This window comes from Heliconius melpomene, chromosome 1, assembly GCF_056956725.1.
Source record: "Heliconius melpomene rosina isolate 202511_hmr_F chromosome 1, ASM5695672v1, whole genome shotgun sequence".
In the NCBI taxonomy this organism is placed as follows: domain Eukaryota; kingdom Metazoa; phylum Arthropoda; class Insecta; order Lepidoptera; family Nymphalidae; genus Heliconius; species Heliconius melpomene.
In genome coordinates, this window is record NC_140389.1 from 7,452,860 (window position 1) to 7,477,608 (window position 24,749).

Sequence of the window (24,749 nt, forward strand, 5' to 3'; positions counted from 1 at the left end):
GGGTAGGACTTTAGACACATTTATCGTATTTATGTTAATTTACATAAGAATGTACAAATAATAAACTATATATAAACCTTCTACGAAAAATACTCGACCTAATGGTGAAAACCGCATAAAAATCCGTTGGGTGGTTTAGAAGAAGAAGAGTTAGAAACAACAGACAGACACGAAAAGCGACTTTGTTTTATAAGATATAGGATAACTTATATATAAATCCTCATATAAACAAAATAACTTCCAGACCAAAAATAAAACAAGCAATATAAAACATAAAACAATTGCTACCAATAATAAACGTCATATAAATTTAATTAATGATACCGATAATAAAGCTGAAGTTACAAATATATATGAATCAATGTAAAGGAATGAATGAATGGATAAGAAAGGCGGATGCAGAGTGCTCAGCTCTCAGCTCTCAACACTTACATCGCATGACTGGGTGTTCTACGGTACAGTGATTTGCAAAACGATAGACTCAATGATTCATTCGTCTGAATCAACTGGAGTAACAAAGGATAAATTTAAACGGAAAGAATAATATTGAGATTGTATTGGCAATGGGTGTTCGTTGTGATTAAAAATGTAAAAAAAGTATATAGTTATAAATAAGATTCATATTTGTTCTAATTAATTCTGAACTTAAGCCCCTTATAGTATAGCGCATTAGTTTAAAAATAATCAAAAAAACTTTAAGAACCTTAATATTTTGTCTCGAAACGTTAATAAAAGCAAAAAAACAAACCGGCAGTAATACCTTGGCGAGAGACGACGAACATCCGAATTTTAATTACTTATTATTTTTAAGAGGGTTGGCGTATCGCTGTCATTTTGTCAAAGATATCTAACTCTTGCCAAGACTCGGGGTCTGCTCGCTTATTATCACAATTCCTCTAAATTGCCGTCTAAGAGGCAAACGACAGGCCAACTAACGTCTCAGATGCGAAGATATCGTCATTTGCATAAAATGAATTCCGTACAACATGAAGGGCGTCGTTTCAAGATATTGCCAACAAGAAGCCATTATTCTGATATATTTTAACTTATTCAGCATAATGTTTAACAAAAATTTAATGAATACTGTAGCTTCGCGCTGTACTGCTGCTATATAGGAATTTAGCAGGGTAAGCAGAGGAAAGCTTAGTTGTTAAGACACTCTGGTCTCCATTTTTCACCCCATTTTTAAGACATTGGGTGTCGAATAACGGCGTGTTTTGTTACAGTTGTGCGCTGCTATTAAAATAAACTTATTCCGCCGAGCGGTAATTGAACCCACCAACCAGCAGCCGCAATGAAACGTTGTGCCGCTGCGCCATAATGGCCTCAAACGGCCTCTATAAGTAATAACCTCGTAAATTACATTTTCCTTCTTCCCATATTCTAATAACGTAATTTCATATTGTATTTTTGTGTTATTATTAACATAATATAATTTGGTCCACAACGAATGTATAACAGCGTGGTCGCGATAAATTAATCGCGTGGTCGGAATCTCGCTGAGCAAAAACATTACTCCCTACACTTTAGTTGGTCGTCGTTAATCTGAGAATAATGGCTTCGGAGATTTATTGGTAACTTGATAAAAAGGACCCCAATGTTCGCGATTGACGGCAAAATCTGCTAGTAATTAAAACTTAGTGTCCTATGTCTACCTGCCTAGATATACTTACAAATACTAATTACTTACTTATAAATACTAATTAGAAAAGAAATTCTTTCCAACATCCGGAACTTGCCGCCTTGGAACTTCGACGGTACTGTCGCACGTTTAATTGGGAACCCTGGAGAAATTCACTTTGTTAAGAAATTTGTTTTAGCGAACAAACTGAGATTGTGGAAGTTAGTTTCCATCTTCGAACGTGCATGTTCCTCGTATTATCTAACCTTAACTGAATACATTGGTGTGATTAAAATTTACAAAGACATACGTGAAAGTGTTGCTGATGAGGTAAGCTCGTGCGTAAACGCGTGGGACTCCTCCTACTCCAAATTCAATCAAAACTGAACGAATTGAATACCGAATTGATAAAGCCCCCCCTAAAATGGATCATTAATTTTATCTAGGCTTCGCTGTTACAGCAAGGCTTTGAGATAATCTCCCGAAGATGTGATTGCGTATGGGGATGCGAGCGATTCGGTAAATATTACTGACGTACAATGTCTACTTCGCTCGATTATATTATTTCACGTTTCAAATGGAATTCGTTTTCGATAAGTCATTTAATGGTAGGTATTTGTTTTTGCCTTTAAGGGGTTTTTTTATGAAAATATAATTCCAAATATGTAAATGTAAATACTTTTGAATGCTTATAAATTTTGCAATCTGGTGTTACTATTCTTAGCTTACCCCAAGAGGAAGAAAATAAGGGCCGTCTTTTGTTTAGTCACTAGAAGGAAATGATTTATTCCTCTAAGTGGGAATCGAACCCACTTACAGTTAGACGCACTGCTGCTGCGTAACGACGGTTTTAAATAAAAATCAGTTGACGACGCAATATAGCTAAAGTTTATTAACTAATCCGATAGCGCTACACACAAGTGTTGTACACACAAGGAAGTCTCTGCCCCTAGGCGCGTTAATTAAGCAAGAATGTATGTTACGTTTACAGTATTTGGGGCACTCCGCAAACTTTCAAGTCAAAATCCGAAAACTTACTTGGAAATTTGTTTTGCGTCTTCACGGATCTTCATTAGGTTTACGAGGACGAGTCCAAACTTATTACGTATGTTTGACTGGGGTGTTAGTGTTGCGGTGGCGTGACACTTCTAATCTGGCGATGTTCGAATTTGTACTAATTTCGCGTCTTGTACAGCCCGAATCGGACCAATTATAGAGCCGGGTCGTCTCAAATTTGGAGCAATTAGATGAGCCAACGAACTGTGTCGCTCTCACTCACTCGGTTTTGTCGGCAATATAATTTATTAGGGAGGCTCAAAGTTGCCGGTTCCAACCCTTAAAGACTCGAGTGAAATTTGATTACGGATTCTCTAAACGTGTCCCCTTCAACTTTAAACGGATGGGTCCGTTTGCAGCTTGAGCTGATACATCGCGTACATCATACATAGAGACAGAGCATTCATTGGTTACAAACATAATTTGGCTTTATCAATTTCCTCTACCTTATAAATGGATAGTCAAATGAGTCTAATTTAATGATATTTGATGTAATTTAATTTAATCACAATTATCATGTAGCAATTTACATCAAAACAACAGAACCTGTATAATAACATGTGACATCTTTGCATTTAAAGGTACCTTTTAGAATCACTAACATTTATACTAAAGGATTTATTTTTATCCTTTATAAAATTTTTTTAGAGCCAATATAAAATATAGGCTACGAGTATAACGTAGTAATATAGTAATTATGTAGTGGAGACTTATACTATATTTTATATAATAAATTTGAACACATAACCTACTTGTCCACCTACATATTTCTTCAAAACACCACTTCAAAATATAATAAAATTAAAAAATAATATTAACATAAAAGTACTATGTTTTACGCTTCCCTTTCACAAATATCAACATATACCTATTTAAGTTTATATGTAATATTATAATGTTATAAAACTTCGTAATAGTTCTCGGAGTGAAACGGAAAAGCGCAACATAGGGTCGAGTTAAAATGTCGTTTGTATCACTCATCGTAATTTAATGACAATGTCCGCTACGAGCACGCTATACCAAGTTTAGAGTTGTCATATATACATACATGTACACGTGTCAGTGCTTATATTATACATATATATGAAATATATCAATAAACGTAGTAAGATAGTGACACTTAGTTCAGCATACCTATTCCGCAGTGGGAACCTTAGTGTTAAGTGAAGAAAGTGAAAGTGGGGAATGGAAATCTCGTAATATTAAGTTTAGTTTTCCAGGTTCCCTCTGGGATATATATATCTATTACATAAATAATATAGTAATAGATATATAACATTGATACGGTATATAGAAAATTGTTTCCCAGAGCTTAAACTATTCCAATAATAGAGATATAGAAAGCTCGAGATTCCGTCTTGAAAAGACATTCTTCTCTCGAATCAATTAAATTCTTTGTCGTACCTTTCCCCTTATTTTCTTAAATCGCCAGGGAGGTACATCAAAAAGCCTTTACTGGAAAGGGCCAATTAAAGGTTTTGAAATTGATTCAACGAATTTTAGACGCTCTCGTAGACTTTATTGACGTTGGCCATTGATGCCGATTGCCGTTTGAAGTCACAATGTTTCCACGATTTGTGCCTCATGAAGAATAAAAATTAATTCTGGAGTAGTTAATGGCCTGAGTATGTAATACTTAAATGCTGATATAAGCCATAATAATAATGTGATAATTGAATATATGCTTAAATGTGCTAATAATTTATTGAATTTGTTAATTCATTACCTTTTATGTCAAATAGGGTTTAAAGTTTTACTGTTTAATTACACACGATTATAGGTTGCGACAACTCCCTGGGCTGCGCTAGAGCCTTTGTTACATCATAATAGAATACCATTCTCTGAGTACTTAAACTCACGAGATGTATTCATGTCAAACTAAAATGGTAATAAATCAAAGCTATTTAGACTGTACTACTGACAACGTTTTGTGTAGATATTTAGATTAGAAAGCGTTGAAGATGAAAACTGCCTTCTTGACTTTTGGGACAGATACATATCTTGAAGTTACCTAATAAATCATGAAAATTACTCGCAAACGAACCTCTTCCTAATCAATTAATCACCAGGGATTGGCTGCTCGTGTAGTCTCGGTAATAGGGTCTCGGCGACCCGAGGAAGGGTTGATTTATGAGAAAATAATACTCACGCCGAGATTTTATGTTTTATAAAAGTAAAAACCACTTGAAAAGTTTCCAATTGCCTCTCAAGAAATTCGTCTTCCGTTTCCTAAGTGCAAAGCTCGTAACTAAATGTGGATTAAATAGCTCCAGCTGAATCAGTTTTTCGTAAGTTTCGTTGCGCAAAGTTTCACAATTGCAAACCGAGCCGTTATACTCCGTAGTGTGTCGCAAATCACTGTCTTTCGCTTCCACTATCAACTTTTTCGTTTGCACCGTAAGTGCTAACTTGGAGTTATTGACGCTACCACTAAATCAGGCGAGTTTACGAGTTATCTCACGAGGACTCCATCACGTCCCGGATTTCCTGGGCCTGACGTTACAATCTATTCAGGGTAACCTCTATAAAGAACCTTTGGCCTTGTTGCGTCATCAATGTTGTTTAGCACTCATAAGTTATCAACAATGGTCCATTATGTTTTTGCTCTGACTAAAAGTCGCAAACCCTCGTGTGATACAAAAAATAAATAGTTAACCCAATTCCATTTTATACAGCTCTCAAACTGTTGTTCACGGCTTATTGTTCAAGCATATTGGCCGTTCCTGCTTTTGCAGTTCGTTAAATAAATAGGATTTTTCACCAGATATCGCATTTTTTACAATTGCTCCTCAAAAATTGAAGTGCTCGGAATATCATCGACTGGAAAGCTTTCACGTTTGTATTTGCATACCGTCTTGGGACCTTCAATCGTTGTAAAATAATTTAGATACAAGTCACGTAATTGTGCTACAAATTTCAGCGAAAGGAAATCTGAGGTAATTGCAGAGAAAAGTGTTTGAACATTGTTGTATTTTTTATTTTTTTTATTTTTAGACTATAGTCTGCGTGATATATCACACACATAGCAGAGAACGCAGACTGAACCTGGAAAGCAGGACACTTCCGTTTCTCACTTTCCGCCGAATTCTAGAGGCGTTGCGTGTTGAGTGGCGGAACTCAACACCGCGCTTTGCCTCGTCACCAGAGCGAGGATATGAAAATAATAATTTTTTTATTTTGTCGAGTGGGTGAGTGAACAACCAAAAATGTTATTGCCACACTGAGAATCGAATCTGAGCCTTCTAGATAAGAGCCAGGTAATCTAGCCTAGTGCTGACCGGCACAAGTGGAGGGAACTTGAGGAGGCCTATGTCGTAGGACAGCCTGACCTGATAGCTGATATTAGCGGAAATAATTATAATGAATAAGAAAAAACATTTGAAAAAAAAAAGAAAAGGACAATTTTAGTTAATATTCTATTCTATGTTAGTAAAAATTTTATATATTGTGTAAAATGTTAGTTATAAGTAAAACAAATTTTGTAAACAGGTCAGAGAAAATAAAGGCTCTTTTTATTTATTTTATTTTAATCTAGCCTAGTGGCCGTCCTACCCACCCAATCGGATTTAGAGAATGGGAATATCTTCGCCGTGTGGGGATGTATCTTATAACGAAAACATTCGTTTTATAGCATTTTTGATGGTTCTTGATTCCGTGCGATACTGAAAAAATGTCACATGACAAATTTAAGAAAATAACCTACGATATTTTTAAATTTACCAAAAAAAAACCAAGTCTTATCTAAACGAACTTTATATATTTTCCTCGAAGATCAAATGGTGTAAAAGTATCATGGCAATTTATGTTAACGGCACTTAAAGGCGAACTTCGGTAAGCGGTGCGTGCCTTAGCGAGCTGGCGGTTTAAATTTTTATCAAATTTATCCACAAAATTGTTTTACGTCGCTGTTAGAGAGTGTCAAAGCTGATTCATTTATGATGGATTTGCTGAACACCTGCTGATACGTAACCCATGACTGAATGCCCATAAAATCTTGGAGCACCTTAATGGATTTTGTTTTTCAATTTAAATCTTGTTATGTTTGTGGACATATTAATAAAATTTAATATAAAAGCCGATTAAAACCGATGAAATATCTGTACTTGATTATAGCGTTCCGAATGTGCTAGTGGAAGAGTAATCTCTTCGCCAAAGTCACTTATATGTACATTATAACATATATGAAAGAAGTTGTGTTAAAAAATTATGTTACACAATAGAATAATGATTATTAAAAAGATATCCAGTTCAAATACTGCCTTCACTAACAATATAAAAATCCAAACGAAATTTCTAACTAAGCAGGATATTTTATGGCAAATCGTGGTACAAGCACGTGGAGTGCGACTGTAAACGCGACAGCTTGTGAGTTGTGAGTTCGATTCCCACTCGAGGGAATGAAATAATTAATATTTTCTTTTCTTCGTTCTGGTAACGAGGTAAAGCGCGGCGTTATTGCGTTATATACATATGAAACGAATGCTTAAAAAAATAATATAAAATATACGTACCAAGTTGATTTACCTATAAAAAGCCAGACTTTTTACCACTGTATTTGCAAAACTAAATTTTATCGTCACCCTATCCCTAGCAGACAAGCGGCGTAATCCTATTACGTACGAACGAGATATTAAGCTATAATTATTGTGCCCCGCCACACCTACCAGCCTTTTTATGACTTATAATGTTATTAAATTACATCACCCTGCTGTCGTTTGGATGGTAATATGGATTGCTTAGAAGTTACGGGGGTTCGTTACGACGTACAATGAGTTTTTGCGAGTGGTAATTTGAGAGATTTTTAAATCAATTTTGTTGAAATGATTTAATATTAATTTAAGATTTATTAGACCAGTTCCAGTATTACTAGAGCGAAGAGAAGAAATGAAAATATTAAATATATCATTCTCCTTAACACGAATCGAACCCACACCCATCGCGTTTACAGATACACGCTTGTATCACTACGCAACGACTGTTACAGATACATACCTAAAAATAATTTAAAACATTGTCTTCCACATTAATATCACCGAAAGAATAACCACAAATTGAATAAGAGAAGGAAAAATGTCAACCACACATGTACATCACGCCTACCGCCTAACTAAAAACCTCCAGCCCGTATAATACGATTCGCAAACACATCTGGCAAATACGTATTATAATTTCGCCAATTGTAAATATAGCTTTCAATTCGTGCCCAATATTCCGCTAGCGTCATACGTTTTCGAATTATTGTTTTTTCTCCACGCCCCGCTATTACATTCTTCACGTAGACTTCTGGCATCCGCGAGTTTCGTGTATACGTACAGACAGTTAGATATTGTTTAAAAACATGACAAGTGCAAGTTGGATTCGTCTGGCGAGGGTTCCGTATCACTTTCATGATTGAAAGTCAACGGGAAGTAGGATTTATTAAAATGACAAGCTTCATTTTGTGGCCCGTTTTGTGAAGAAACTACAAATTTTGTATTGGTTTTCTCGTGTGATATAGCAATTACTGTCTACATAGTTGTCACTTCTTGCTAATTTTGTACCAGAAGTGCCCTATAAGTTTTGATAAGGTGGTAATTTTGCTGTGCTCTTATAGGCTAAAGACATGTGAGACTGTATTAGATATGTGATATCAATTTCAGCCTGATATTTCTACGAGTTGTTGAGGAAAACAGCCTTGATGGACTCACAGTCAACCAAGTCATGTAAGGGTTCATTTTTCCGTCCGTGGTACGCAATCCTAAAAAGTGACATTCCCCAGGGCACACTTCGATTGTCTGAACGTTTTTGATGGAGAGTCTTTACGCAGTCCGTATTCTATTATTTTTATGTCGGTAGGTATTTTTCATTATTATTATTCGGTTAGTAACTGTATGATCAAAAAAGTAATTCTAGATACTTGCGTCGTTCTAGATCTAGATCTACATCTAGAAGAAAATGAGAGAACGCTCCCCATTTTATCCAAAATATAAGAATTTTGTGTAATTAAGCAAAATATTATTATGAAAAGTTAATAATTTCATTATGTTAAGAGAGATATAAAAATATTTCACTTTTGTCGATTATTAGATATATATTAATTTCTACAAATATTGTCAACTTAAAAAACAAATACATGACATACTTAAAAATCTTTTCTAAGTTATAACGATATCTTATATTAACAAACTCTAGAATAACATTAAACTTTAAATACAAATTATATTCAACTGATATGAATAGAAATATATAAGAAAGTTCTTTTAACCCACATATTTGGACCAGAATTTCATAATTTAGGTTCGAAGAGCTTTCGAATGAGCTTTGTATTGCATTTAATGACTGCCCTCTCTCAACTTAGAAGGCTAACTAGAAGGATCAATTCCTATTCGGTAAAGTTTTCATCTCGATTTTACATTCATGGAACATATTTTATTTCTATATAATACTTAGATCTAGCTCAATGGAGCTGCAAAGCTTTTGAAATATTTCTATAGCGTATTACAGTACAAATGTGGTTAAGTTGTTCAATATTTTTAACGACAAATCTAAATAAGTCCAGTTGCGACTTGGCCTATATAGTCTATTGAAAATATATGGTACGATTGATAATAATAAATATATCCTTTTTTTTTAGCTTACCCATGTTTCTTGCTTATAAAAGGATAGACAGAAACCTAGTGTCGAGACACTCCGTTCTCCACTTTCCTCTTTTGAGACATATCCTATTGAGCAGCGAAACTCAGGGTCTTAACTGTTTATTATACCTCACAGTCTTAAATTTAACCAATATTCAATATGAAAAAACTTTCTAAACTAGTTCTAATTTTAATTAAATCGTATTATACGTAGGTATATAAAGTAAAAACAAATAGCCTATTAAATTGTAAAAATAGTCGCGCTCAGTGCTAGATACGGAGCAGTCATGTGCCAAATTTCAATTCGTTGGCATAGGTACTAGAGCAGACGACAATTCTACACTGAAGTAACTTGTCCTTAAAACGATTAAAATTTTTAATAAATGTGTAGTTTATAAAATTTTATAATCTTGTAATTTCTTACTATTGGTAGCTATAGTATAGAGACTATCATAGCGCAGTGCGACAGTGTGGGAACACAATGGATGTGGGTTCGATTCCCATGTGTTGGAATATTATATATTCATTTAACCGCCCCGGCAAGACGAAGCGTGGCAGTGGGTTCCGCCACTCAACACAAAATATCTCGAATTTGGGTGGAAAGTGGAGTTTCATGACACTATTCTCTCTATAAAAATGACCATAGTGGTAAAGACCACAGTGGAATAAAAAAGAAATTTAGATTTATAAGCTTAAAATCAATACAAAACAGTAAATCTTCTATCCAAGCTCAACAAAAGGGAACCGTGGACACCAAAAAGTAAAGCCAGAAATGTCTATTTAAATTTTTGTACCATTCCATAACACATGCAATCTCAGTGTGAGATACTCGTTCGTATCTACACTAGGTACACGAGAGGTAACTGTGTTTTCATAGCCGTGTTGTATGTAAATGTAATATTGTGAGTTTCACATTATTGACATTCTTTCGCTCTGAGCTATAAATAACTATGTGAATATTTTGTCATATATATTAATAATATTTTTTCTTTACGCTTTTTCCTGCGAAGCAGGTTAGGCAAAGGGAACCTGGTGCTGGGACACTGTTTCTCATTTTTTGCCCAATTTTGAAAACACGGTGTTGAATGGCGGAACTAAACGCCGCGTTTTGTCTCCCAATTTCGTCTCCCAAATTTTAATATAATTATGCCCCAGAATGAGATGCGAATCTAGGTAAATTTTCGTGGCTCATTACACGGACCAAGAAAAAACTAATCTGAATTTGAATCCAAAACTTTTACATAAAGCTAACAGCGACTGCGACAGCGCTAACTTAGTTTAAATCCCATCAAATTGATATAACACTTTAATACTTTTTTATAAAACATAACAATATAAACAAATAGCAAATATAAACAAAAAATAATTCAAACGATTAAACATAGGTAAATACATACATATGGAAATAAAAAAAAATCTCATTCACAAATATATTTTTCCACAAATAATTATTCACATAACACCGGCTGTGGCGTGACAGCGTGCCACCTTTTTTCCAAACATGAAACGTTTACAATACCAATATTTCAAGCTTCAAATATATATCACAAAGGCTGTAAATCATACATCAGAAAGCGTATCGTCAATCTCGATGTGAAATTTACCTTTCGATTGCAGTCTGTCGGGTGAAATAGTTCGACCTATATACGATTGTCTTTTTTTTCGAAAATTCACAGTTTTTTCCAGCTTTTTAAATCAGAGTTGAAAGAGGTAACTAGTGTTGAGAGTTGAGACACTCTTTTTACTTAATTTTCGTCACATTTTCGAGATATTGCGTGCTGAGTGGGAACGTAACGCGTGTCGACTACTGGAGTGGATTTTAGAACAAAATTAAATTTAACGTGCCTATATACTAAATAATTTTCTACAGTGCGGCATTTTCGTCATATCTCTCAAATTCTGTTATAAATTGTTAATATAAACTAACATTCTGCTAATGTAGAGTACTTTCGAACGTAATTTAATCCCTTATTACGTACACTGAACGTCATAGTTTATATTAAATTATTTTAATGAGCTTTATAACATATGTATGTTAACAAATGAATATTTCTAATTGCGTGGGTAGCTGGTTTGATTCCAGCTTGGAGTAATTAAACCAAATATAATTTTTAATAATGTTAACTTAATTAAGATTACGAAAACGTGTTTCTTATAGGTGCAATTTTAAAGTGTTACATTTTTTTACTGGATTATTTATCCTTTACACGGGATTTTTATTTTGTTGTAGTTTATTTGCTTTAACACGAAACACGTGTTCAATGAAATATTTTTAAGAGTCAATTTTTTTTTTTTATAAAAACCGGTGGCGATTTAAAGATTTTTCCATATAAATTCAACCCCTATGTAATCCCTTTAGGGTTAAAATTTTTCAAAATCCCTTCTTAGTGGGTATCCACATTATGAAAATAAACATCTGTCCAAATTTCACGTTTTTACGCACAGCGGTTACGGCTGTGCTTGCGTCTTACCTCAGTCACTGGGAACGTCTTCTTTTATACACATATATACAGATAATAATTTCTTAATTTAGAAGTAATAATGGATCCCACAACTTCCCTGTCCATACAAAGCAATATTAATTGCACTTAAACAGTATCTTCCACTCCACATAACTATGATAATTTAAAACGTAGTATAAACACGATAAAAAAACTTTAATTACACAGTATGAATGGCATTTAATTTATATCTTCAGTTACTTTCTGCTTAAGAAAAACCAAAACAGGTTTGTTATAGGTAATTTAGAGATGAATCACCGGCCAGGTGCGTGAGCGACGCTCCGTCTGCTATACTGGTAGTGGTAGTGGTGTAACCAGTTTAAAGAGACGAAAGCTGCAGGCGAAAAGCTTTATGTTATAAAATATTATAGTATAATGAATGTGCATATATAATGTATGTATATATGTGACTAAGATTTGGTAATTTTGTAGGACATGATCAAGATTTTAATTTTTTTGGTAAATTAAAGTGAGTTAAGTTAATTGTTTAATTTATAAAAAAAAATATTTCATTTATAAAAAAAAAGCATTTTTACACTCTTTCCCACATGGCAAGGTAGGCAGGAGCAGTGACAAGAAACCCTTTTCTCAACTTTCCGCCTAATTTTGAAGGTATTGAAATAACTTTGTCGTCGTAGGTCAAAAAGCTCCCTCGGAGAGTATGTTTGAAGGGGTTGGTGACAGTGAAAGAGGTATGCAGAGAACGTATCGTTGACGTTTCAGCCTCTATGGCTGCCACGCTAAGGATGAAGCGTGAATTTAAAAAAGCTTATAACTTGGAGACCAGATGTACCCAGTGTACAGATCAAGATAATACAAAGAATGATGTGTGTCATCTGCCCGAGGATGCCATGGGATGCTTTGTTTTTACTACACTTTTTAATTCAATGCGACATTCGAGTACAACGAGGCGGCGGCGGCGTGAGGTATTTGCATGTATCTTTGTATAGAAGTATAGAAGTAACATGATTTAAATGAGTTTGGTAGAATGTAAGAGATTGCTGGCTTAACTTCTATTCTTTTCTCATGTATTTATATATGTAAGGCATTGTGGCATATTGTGAAACTATTTTTTGTCTATTTTATGAACAGATAAATTAAAAATAACATCAAAATTTTAACTGTGTACTGCTTATATTTGACTATTATGATGATATTATGTATGGATATTTGTATGTTTGTACAAAAACACGGAACGACAAATCCGAAAAATCGTATCGTCTTTTCTGTTGTATGATCCTTTTTGGTTTAAATATTATTTTTTAACCGACTTCTGTAAGAAAAGGAGGTTATCAATTCGACTGTATTTTTTTTTTATTTAATTCAGAATTTGTAAAGTACTTGTATTGCTTAATAAAAAACAACAACAACAAATGTCCACACGTCCATTTATAATCGAATGCGCATATTATCTAAAGTATTCAAGACGACTCATTCAATTAAAGCAAAAAAGCATTTCGCGCGCGCTCATTGACAGCTCAGCTGTATGTCGCGTCCGTTCCGATTGCCGACCGCCGACAAGCTCGTACGCTGGTTAACTAAATATACATGTTTTACTTTTTCTTTATTATTTTGTAGCAATTATTATTTTTTTCAGTTTCACGCTCTATCCCGCAATCTATTGTGTGGAGGAATTTACGTACTTGATAACACAATTGATTCACATTTTTAAAAAAAAATTGAAATATTTATGCAAATTGGATGAATCGCGCTATTTAGTTAAGTCAATGTTTAATGGCTGGAAGTGACTAACATTCGTGGGTTTGACTTTGAGATCTAAACTGCTGTACAATGTTAATCTCTTAATAATATTAGCGAAATTTTATTAACTTAAGCCTTTTAATATATTTTTTACAAATCAATTGTTACAAATAATTTTATATGTACCTATTAATGATTCTTTATATAATGACCTTTTATACAGCGCTAGCAATGTAGGCTTAGGAAAGCAATCAAATTACCCCGTTTATACATTTTTTTATAGGAGCTCCGCCCCTATTGATACTATCGTGATGATATATAGCCTATGTTGATTTGCTAATAATTTAACTTTATATTGCTGACAGAATTTTAAAATCAGTTTACTGGCTTAAATGTTTATTCTTTAAAAACAAATAAAGATTCGCCTACCGAAGGTACCATATCAATTTTATAATTATAGGTCTTCGAGAAGTACCCTATAGGTTTTAATAACGCGGTGAATTTCACACACAATAAGGCAGGAAGGAATTATAAATGCTCTCGTATCTTTGATTGCGTTGACTTAGAAGTTAATTTTTTCTATTGGTTTTATCTGTAAACCTGGATATTTGATATTAATTTCCACTTTCAATTGCACGCGATCTTGAGAAAAAGAGAGACAGCTGAGTAATTCCTTAACTCCATTTTGTTTTTTGAGGTACAAAACTCTTCAAATAACAAATTAAACTTGTGTTGATATGTCAGCAATCTTCAAAACTAGCAAAAAGCAACCTTGCATCCAGCAAAGCAATAAAGATGGCCTTGATGCTCTAAACATGCAGACATACGAAATTGAATATTTCATTTGGGATGTAGCGATGGCGCGTCTACTGTCTACTTCATACTGCATATGTCGACGGGTATGCGCCTGTTTACTATTTGCCTTAGGAATATGACACTTATATTAAAAACTATTCTACGCCAGTATGAGGTTATGGTGTGACTGTTAAAGCACTGGTTGCTGGTTCGATCCCGATTCGGGGGAATGCCTTTTCTTTGTTATTTTAGACAAAATTATGTTCTATCAGTAATCACGCCGTTTACATACATATATATTACAAATATTTTTTTTGCATATTTTTTGTATTAATATCGAAGCAACTAATAACAATAGAATTGTTCGTTAACAAAACAAAAACATAACAAGCTCATTACATCAATAAACATTTACTATTACAAATCCAAATATTGTTTGTGAAACAATAGAAATGTAAAAGTTTCATTATTAAATAAAATTAATGATTACTACAAACGTTGTAGTTGGCTGAATTGAGTCCATGTAGCTATGTTTCAACTACAGTTGTACCAAGTTGTACCATGTTTTAATTAATAGAATTTTGTCAGTGATTGGACCGGACTGAAAGTAATTAACTGTTTGCTTGTTTTTCTTCTTATAAGATTGTTTTTCTATAAATGATCGATGTTCGAGATCCCATTTTATTTTTTCATTTTTGTTAGTGTTTATAAAAAAGCTTATAAAGCTCCGAAGTAAGATGTGTAAAAGAAATTAAGATAAGTCTATCTCTTATCACAAATAAAAAAAATCTAGTAATAAATCATATCGTAATTTATTAATTACAGGCCTTTATACAGAAATTTAACCTATGTACTCGTATACTGTAACATATCCAACATCATCATCAGTCTGTCCTCGTCCACTGCTGGACATAGGCCTCTCCAATGGCACGCCACTGAGCTCGATCTTCAGCTCTTCGCATCCAGCCGTTGCCCGCCATTTTGTGAATGTCGTCACCCCATCCAGCTGGAGGACGTCCTATATTACGTCCTATCAACCCACATAATTGTTCCAAATAATGACAATTAAGAAGATATTCCACATATACAAGCACTTATATATGTTAATATACATTCTAACGCTCAAATAACCAACTCGAGAACAATAAACAGAAGTTTCGAAGGGCCGCTTTAAAGGGCCAAGTAATTATGGGTCATCATTGACGCCCCAACTTTGGACCAAGTTGCCTAACAATACCCCTTGCGTGTGAAACGAAACTTAAAACTTTGCAAGAATGTGCGGTCGCCCTTTCTCCCTTATGTTATTGATTTTAACTGTGAATATAAAATTATAGATGTGGCAAATGAATTGATTATGTATTTAACTTTAATGTAAAGAGTGTAGCGTTAAGTTACGCCAGGCAATTGTTGAAAATTGAATGGATATTGTGGAACAGACTCGTGTGTTTTAACTCTTGGTCTCTTTCCCTGCTAAATACGAGATATAACTGAAACTAAAAAAAAAATCATGTTTAAACTTAACTATAAACTTTATAATAACAATAAATGAGGCCACTCGTGGCGACTGTCTGAACATTAGGTTCCCAAGTTCCCTATGTCCACCCCATATGGGAGATACAGACAGCTTGAAAAAAATATATTAATAACTATACGTACTTTACAACTTTTCACTTTGTTAATGAAAACAAAGCAAATTTTAATTCAAAAAAGCTACCTTAGCTCTAAACTTCTATGAGCTTCCGCGGGCATCCCGTGAAACAAGTTTCTGTTAATTCGACGCCACTTCCAATACTCCTAGTAAGGGCTTTCCACACAAGTACTTAACTATATTTGGAAGTTATTTCGCTACTCAGTTGTTTGAGAGCCGCATTGTAGATGGCCCATTTCGTTTCTAATGAAATTTACGGAATCAAAAGTCACTAGATTCTATTAGTGATAACTAATGGAACACTTCGGAGCTTTTGTTAGGTGTTACTGGTAACTTACGGTTTTATGGTTAGGGAAAAGTGGAGAATACGTAGAGATTAGTGTTTAATGTCGTCATTTCTTATCGGCTATTTATTTATTCTATCTCTGAGTAGTCTCTTAGTAGTTATTTAATATAAGGTAAAAATATTGAAAAGTTTCAATTTTTTACTTTAATAATGTATTTAATACATAATTATAGATACAGTCATACTGAAAAAACATAAGACTATTAATAAAAAGATAGACTAATTTAAACTTTTTAACAAATTAAAAAGAAATCACAGAACCAAAATACCGAATAACAAAAAACCGATAAACGAATACATATCTATAATTTTATTTTATGAACGAATAAATGGTTCTTAGATTATTTCCTGAACTACCTACATACATTCGTATACAAGAATAACTGAGATTATTTAAAATGCGACGTGAAAATTTGAATTTAAATCTAGGGGCGAATACTGTGTTTATTTTATCCATACAGTTCCTTGCTCCGCTACAGGAGACCTACTTTCATGTAGGTTAATATTTCAACTCATTCAACGTACGGTGGAAATATTAATTAATGTGTAAAAAAATATTCGAAAAAACCGCGGCAATATAATAATTTGTAGTTAAAAAACTTGTAAGAGGATTTTCATTTAAATATTTTAAATTTATATATTTTTGGCTTGATAGTGAGTATACTCTCTACTTGTAGAATCAATTCCCACTCAGCAGAACGCCGCTTTCCCAGCTGCAGCAGTAACTCCACATCTTCCGTCACTAAACATGTTTTGAAAATTGGGAGGATAGTGGGAAACGGAGTGTCTTAACACTAGGTTTTTTGCATTAGTTTGCTATATTCGTTATAAAACGTAAAGCTAGATGATAATTATAATGTTAACACTGTCATTAGTTATCATTAGTACAAAAATAACTCTTGCAATGTAAAAGAGTGATTCAGCATCCCTAACCCACTCATCTATTACGTTACGCGAAACGCACGAAAAAATTAACCTTCTTTTCCTTTGAATGATGGTGCAAAAAAATTTATTTGTATTCTTTTTATGATTTGTAGTTATTTGTAAAAACTCGCACCCCTCAGACTTAGGTCTTCCTTAAATACTTAAATTACTATTTATATTTTATAATGTACTTTTAAGGTATTTTAGTAAAAATGACAGTTTCGCGGTGGTCTTCGCATATCAAGGTAGCCAGAATGAATTCATTGTCAAAATATTCCATTCTTTATTTTCCTCGTTAATTCCAAACATTCGTCGAATTGAGTGGCGAAAGTCAACACCTTGCTTTGTCTTTAGTAAGTTTGTCTGAAGTATACGAACTCATTGCGAGTGGGAATTAACAGTAAACATTTTTAGTCCTAATGGAATCCTATTAGTGTAGGATAGCTACAGAGAGAATATTCTATTCCCCGAGTGGGAAGCGAACCCACACCGTAGGGTTTATGCAGTCGCAGGCTTGTGCCCCTGCGCCATCGCGCCTCTTAGATAATAAAATTATCTTATGTGAAAGTTTTTGATTTATTTGATTATTAGGTGTAATTACTTAGCTGATAAGCTGTGAACATAATAATAATATACATTTTTCTTTTTCCAGATTTATGATTTTCTTTGGAACTACAAGCAAAGTAGATAAAGTTATTGAAGTTATGTAAGGTACGTTGAGCTACATAAATATTTGTTTTACGAAGCCGTCGTAGCGCTGGGGCACGAGTGTGCGATTGTTAACGTGACGGTAGTGAGTTCGATCCCCATTTGAGGAAATGAAATATTTATTTAAATTTATATTTTTCTTTGTTCACTCCGGTGTCGAGCACAGGAGTGAAGAAAATAAATGCGGCGTTGAGTTCCGCCACTCAACACGCAATGGCTCTAAAATTCGGCGGGAAGGGAAGGAACGGTATGTCTTAACACTATGTTTCCTCTGCCTACCCTGCTGTGTGCGGGTTAGAGCGTGAAGCTGATTTATTTATTTATTTAAATAACATAAAGTTATTTATAAAAATAGGTTATTTATAAAACAAATAATAGTATAATTTTATTTTACCTGTCCCTTTGTGATTATATAAGCCTACTTTATAAAGTATAGCCAGTTTAAAGATAAAACTATAATTAATTCTAATTCTAAGAAAACGATCCCTTGAACAATAATAATCCTCTTTGTTGTTGTTTTCTCCGCTTATTAAGAATTAAACATTAAATCCCCCACTTTTTATATTTCGCTTAGTTATTTAAGAAAATCTATGTATTAAAATATATTGAATACATAAAAATCTGTTAAATTTCAAATAACTCCAGGGTCCCAAACTCTCAAAGGTCAAGCCATTGAAACGATAACGTAAAAAGTGTAACTGCCGAAAGGTTTAAAGAAAAAAGGTGTATTCAATCGGAATCCTTTCGAGGAACACTCGGCATAATGTTGTCCATTCCTTTATTTTGTTCGACACACGCAATATTATTGATATAAAACGTTATTCGAATATTATTTTAGCAGTTTCGTGGAATAAAATAAAAAATAAGTAATAGCAAGTATGTTTGGTGTTTAACTGTTTACTCGTTCAATTCTGATTGAGGGGCATATTTAGGATTGAAAAAAAACTACCTTTGTCAATAACTTTATTCTCGAATTTAAAAGGCTCTGAATGTCAGTTAACTAACTCAGCTCTACCCCAGCTCTTACTTAGTATGTATACTAAAATTTCAACTTCGTGTAAACAAATTCGATTTTTTGTGTAATTTTGTAGTATTTTATATAATCGTTCTTTACTAATTGACTCACACACACACATAAACGAAACTACTGAATTTAAAAAGTTGAAAACTTGGCATATTACTTTAAGGGAGTGTGGAGAAGAAGAAAAGGGAGGACTTCTTGAATTACTGCAGACAACGGGAATTAACGGAATCTTCCATTTTACGTACGACGACTAGCGTATACTGAAACTTATAATATAAAAATACTCTTGCATATTCATAAATATGCATATAAATGCTAGAAAACTCAGCAAGCTATACGTGAAGTGGTATCGTTGCGGGGCTTAATTAATGACTATCTGGTAAGGGCTTATGAATAAACCTCGCTAAGTGTAACTGGAGGATGTCAGTTTACATACGTCGCTAAGCTTATTACTTGTTAAATGCTGGCGATAGGATTATTTTATATTTCATTGAATAAGTTTATATCAATTTGTTATTTTCTACCTTTGGTTGAGTAGTATGAATTTTTTTGTAGAATAAATTCAAGTGTTTTTACATTTTGCGTTTCACGTATGGAAGCAAAAGAGGCTAGTATAGAGATTCTTTAATTTTTCATTTCTTTATCATAGTACGGCTCATATTTAGTTTCCATTTAAAATATTTTTATTTGTAATAATCGTTATTGTTAAGTATTTTGCTATGTCTTTTTCAATATTTCATTTTATATTAAGACGAAATATTATAAGTAATATGTTATTTTATACAGCCTTATATATATATATATATATATAATAAATGTATTATAGATGTTGATAACAAACAAAACAAATAAAGAAATATAACTAACAAAAAGTAAATAGCAGCGCGTGCGCGTGCGCAGTATAAGAGCATCGCATTCGCGCCGGCCGGCGGCCGTGAGCGAGCCTAATGCGCGGTGCATTTAATATGCTACTCACGCATTCTAGAGATATTATTGGTTTGCTTACATTTTAGATTATACTTATTTAAAATAAGTGAAAAGTTGGAGCTTATTGTGGTCTCGGTTGTGAATTCGATTTCCCACTTAATGGAATGATATCATTATTTTACATGATGAAAAAGTGCGATCTTAATACTTCTATTATTAACTACATTAAGTTAAAAATAAGAAAAGTGATATTTTTATGTTAACTTCACGCTTCATCCCCATTGGGTAGCCAGAGAGAACGGAAGCTGAGAAAGTTCTTCATCATTCTCACTATATATCTATTCATTGCATTTCATTTAACAAATAATTCTCAAAACATTATTTTATTATATTTAAATATATTTGGTTTTTTAAATAAGATTAAATAAAATTCTTTATAAATAAATACTACCGTTATTTTTTTCTGTTACGACGTTTTGAGTAGACGACTAATACATGCAGCTACTACGACGTCTGAATAGAAATGAATGGCTTTTGTTTATGATGTAACTCATTATAATGTATGGAAAATATATTTATGATATTATAATGTTACTCTTAGTAGTTTCATAGTAACTATATGAGATGATCTAAACACTATCATAGCGAAGTGAGATTATGTCTGATTGTAAACACGACGGTTGTGAATTCGATTTCTATTCGGAGGAATTATATATATTTGAATTATATTCGTTTCTCAGATATAAATAACGCCATTAATTATGATATCCAATACACGATGTCTCTAAATATTTTCTTCCACTGAATTCTCGTGGCCTTCTATATACAAAGACTTTACTGGATTTCAAGACCTAAACCGGAAAATCTCTTTTTACCCATTCCCGTAGAAATGTCGTGCACTCCCTAACCTACATGCATGCCAATAATCAGGTTTCTAAGTAGTTTGGTCTATACGTTGTCTGTCAATCACTTAATAACAAAAGAATTTTATATAAATAAATAAAAAACAATATCTAAAAACTACAGTAATAACCTATTGTTAGCGGACTCGTGTAAAAGAGAGTAGATGAAGATGAAAAAGAATATAAAAGCAGTGGAATTGTGTCAAACCGATTTCTAACAGTATAATATGTCACAAATTACTAATTCTTGGGTTAGGTCACTTTCATAGCGCAGGTGCGATATATCAATCGAAGCTTTACATTCATTAATAATATTTGTATCTCCGTTCGTTCGTTTTTTTTCGTTTTTCGATTGAGCAGTATGCTGTTGGCCATATCGGCCTCTACAGCGTCACCGGACTTGGGGAGGCCGAGCTAGACGAGCTCTGACCTTGGCATGGCTACCGTGGAAGGTACCAACAAAAGAGAACACAGTGGCGCAAGGGCGTCTCCTTTGAGACTCGGACCGCGACTTGCGAACACCGTTCGTAGTGGGGGGCTTTGCTTCGATCGGTTCGACCAAAGCCTACTGGGGAGGGCTCTTGATGCCCTATTGGATTAATGAGTGCGGGCTCCTCTCGCGCCGAGGCGCGATTGGGCCACAGTAAAGCTGGGACCTCGTCTCCACCGGCGGGGACGGTGTGCGTAGCGTGTATGTGTGCGATTGTGTGTGGCCCTACCTACAAATTTAGGGTCGTTCGCTTTAGTGATGGGGTCAGCATCATCGGTTAAGATATCCCGGGGTCGACGGCGATCCCACGGGCGACGTTTGGCGTAATTACACGAGTTTACCACCAGCGGATTCGGATGCGATTCGGCTTTAGTGAAATAACTACTAGAGAGCTTCCGACAGTGCTCTTTTACTGAGTCTAATTTGACGTCTCTATGGAGATCGGTATTACGCATGTACCACGGGGCACCGGTAGTATTACGCAAGAAACGGTTTTGGATTACTTGTAATCGGCTAAGGTCTGTCTGTGCGAACACAACACAGGCGTAGGCGAAAATGGGTCTGACGCATGCTTTATAGAGTCGGATTTTATTTCTAAGTGAGAGTTTACTTTTAGCACAAATGAGTGGATACAAACAACTTAGGACGTAGGCCGCTTTGCGGCGAACATAAGTAATGTGGGCTTTAAAGGACAGTTGACTGTCGAGAATGACACCTAAGTATTTGGCCTGTTTGGCCTCGGGAATTATTTTGCCTAAAAGGCGGACATGTGGCAGGTAGTCTGTCCTACGAAGGGGGAAGTAAATGATGTTACTTTTATCGGGATTGACCTCTATGCGCCATTGAAATAGCCACTGACCTATGCGGTCCATGGACTTTTGGAGTCTTTTAGCTATGCAGACTGATAAACGGCCGGACGTATAGACGGCGGTGTCGTCTGCGAAAAGGGCTAGGTTTGTACCTGGGGTTTTGGGGATGTCGTGAGTGTACAAATTGTACAGAAGCGGGGATAGTATGGAGCCCTGAGGGACTCCAGCTCTAACTGGCCTACTGGAGGAAAGGGTGCCTTCTACCCTGTATCTAAATGAGCGGTTTGATAAGTAGTCTCGAATGATGTGCACGAGTCTGTCAGGTACGTTAGTCTTTTGTAACTTGTAAATCAAGCCATTGTGCCAGACTTTATCAAACGCTTTTGCAATGTCTAAGAAGATTGCCGCTGATGGCATTTGTTTGGCTCGGGATAACAGGAATTCCGTGAGGCGGTGTACCTGGTGTATGCTGGAGTGTTTGGCTCTGAAGCCGAATTGTTCGGGGGGGATTATGTCATTGGCCACGACTGCGGCTTGGAGACGAGTGAGGAGGATACGTTCGTATATTTTGCCCATTGAACTGAGAAGGCTTATGGGGCGATAACTGGACGGGGATGTGCGAGGTTTCTTAGGCTTGTGAATACCTATGACTATTGCCTCTTTCCATTGGTCTGGGAATGAGCACTCTTTTAAAAGAGTGTTGAAAATGGCAACGAGAAGCGTTAGAATGTGAATAGGAAGAATTTTAAGGATCTTATTCGAGATGCGATCGGATCCTGGGGCTTTCTTTGGCTTAAGGCGCTTTATAATGTCTTGTACCTCTTCGACAGAGGTCGGTCTTATAGGTTCGCCCGCTGGTGGCAACGGTGCCCACGTTTCGACCTGTGTGTCCACCGCGGCGACGTGAATTGGATCACACGGTTTTTCCGAGGGGGAGCATTGACTTTCTAGGTTATCCGCTAGGCATTCGGCCTTTTCGAGATCGTCTGAGGCTAGTGTTCCGTCCGGACGGATTAACGGCGGTAATTCGACTACGGTGTCGTTTTTGAATGATTTAGTTAATTGCCAGAACGCTACGTGCGATGGCGTAAGCTCTGATAACCTATGATCCCAAGATTCGTCTCTGAGGTCCTCGAACCGGGCTCGAACCTGTCTTTGGAGCCTCCAGAGTTTAGCGCGGTTTGCTGGCGACGGAAATGAATCGTGCGCCCTATTGGCGATGTTTTTACGTCTCATAAGCTTTCTGAGATCTCGCGGGATCTTAAAATGTCCTTCTGGATTACTTGGAATTTCCCTAGAGCACTCGTCGAGAGTGCTACCCAGTCTGTCAGTAAGTTGGTTAATTTCCGCCTCGACTACTTCCACCGAGTCGAATCTGTCAGGTATGTCGTCTGTCGGTTCCGTGTCGGGATTGCCTAGGCGCTCCGCGAACTTAGACCAGTCGGTGATGGTGGTTTTAGGAAGAACTGGAGGACAATCGGGTCCTAATTTAACTATTACAGGTCTATGGTCTGAGTCTAACTCTGGTATTACCTCGATAGAGCGCAGCCTGAGAGAGACGCCCTGCAGGATGGCTATGTCGAGAATTGAAGGTCGGCCCCGGGGCCCAAATCTAGTGGGAGTGAGGGGGGCTATTATCTCAAAGCGAGAGGTGGTCAGGTCATAGATATTTTCGAGTTCGATTCCTCCTCTATTTGTGGAGTTGCAATTCCACCTGGTACTTTTACAGTTAAGGTCCCCGGCTATGATAACCGAGTCCCCCATGTCTAGTAGTGTCTGTAGGTCGCTTCTAAGTAAACTCTTTGATGGAGAGAGATAGGCGGAAGCTATAATAGTGGGTGGATGTCCAGTCATGTGAACCTTACAGACCGAAACTTCGATGTTAGTGAGCGTCGGCGGCGGATCGAGCGGTATGACGTGAAGCGTCTTTTTGTAAAATATGACGGTGCCGCCTTTGGCGCCGTCTCTGTCGTTACGAATAGTGCGGTAATTGGCTATCTTGGGATCCCTATTGCAATTTCTAAGGAACGTTTCCTGAACTAGAAATAAGTCGAGTTGTCGGTTTGTAACAAAATCGCGGACTAGCCCCATTTGCGTATTGAGACCGTTAGCGTTAAAATAACCTATGTTGAGAGAACGCGGCTTGACTCGCGCGAGTCTTAAATCGGGCGGGTTGATTCTAAAATTATTATTGACCGCCATTGGAAGTTTGAGCATTGACAAGTAGTAATTTGGCTATAAGCTTTCTGTTGAGCTTAATTACTTGAAGTCGACTTTTAGGATCGCCGTTTGAGTCTACTAAGCCTTTCGCGAAGGCCAATAATTCGTCTTTATCTAGTATATCTAGAAAGCTGGTCGCAATGTCGATCGCGTCCTCGATCCTATCCTGTTCTGTTACCTCCCCACGGGGCTGTCGGGCAGAGGAAGTGGCCCTGGAGGGCTTGGGTTTGGGATTGGAGGCCTTGGCGGCTTGGGTCTCTGGTAGAGGTTTTTTCCACGCATTGGTGGAAGGAAGAGGGGCTGGTTGGAGTAGTGGCTGAGGGCCGGACGGGTTTTGCGCTGGACGGGAAGGCATCGAAGCCTTATGCGTCCTGCCGCCCTTTCCGCCGGACCTGCGTGGGGCCCTAGGGCATCCGCGGTAATTTGCGGGGTGCCCTTGGGTCTCACACAAGACACAGCTGGG

At 35.9% G+C, this 24,749-nt stretch overlaps 1 protein-coding gene across 1 annotated transcript in view; it reads left to right on the forward strand.

Moving 5' to 3' along the window:
• The window catches only part of LOC146541147 (uncharacterized), a 261,208-nt gene that overhangs the window by 88,897 nt on the left and 147,562 nt on the right, over positions 1 to 24,749 (forward strand). The window contains exon 3 of the mRNA XM_085207431.1: positions 17,859 to 17,917. The gene's annotated coding sequence lies outside the window, so the exon portion shown is untranslated. The remainder of the gene's footprint in view (positions 1 to 17,858; positions 17,918 to 24,749) is intronic.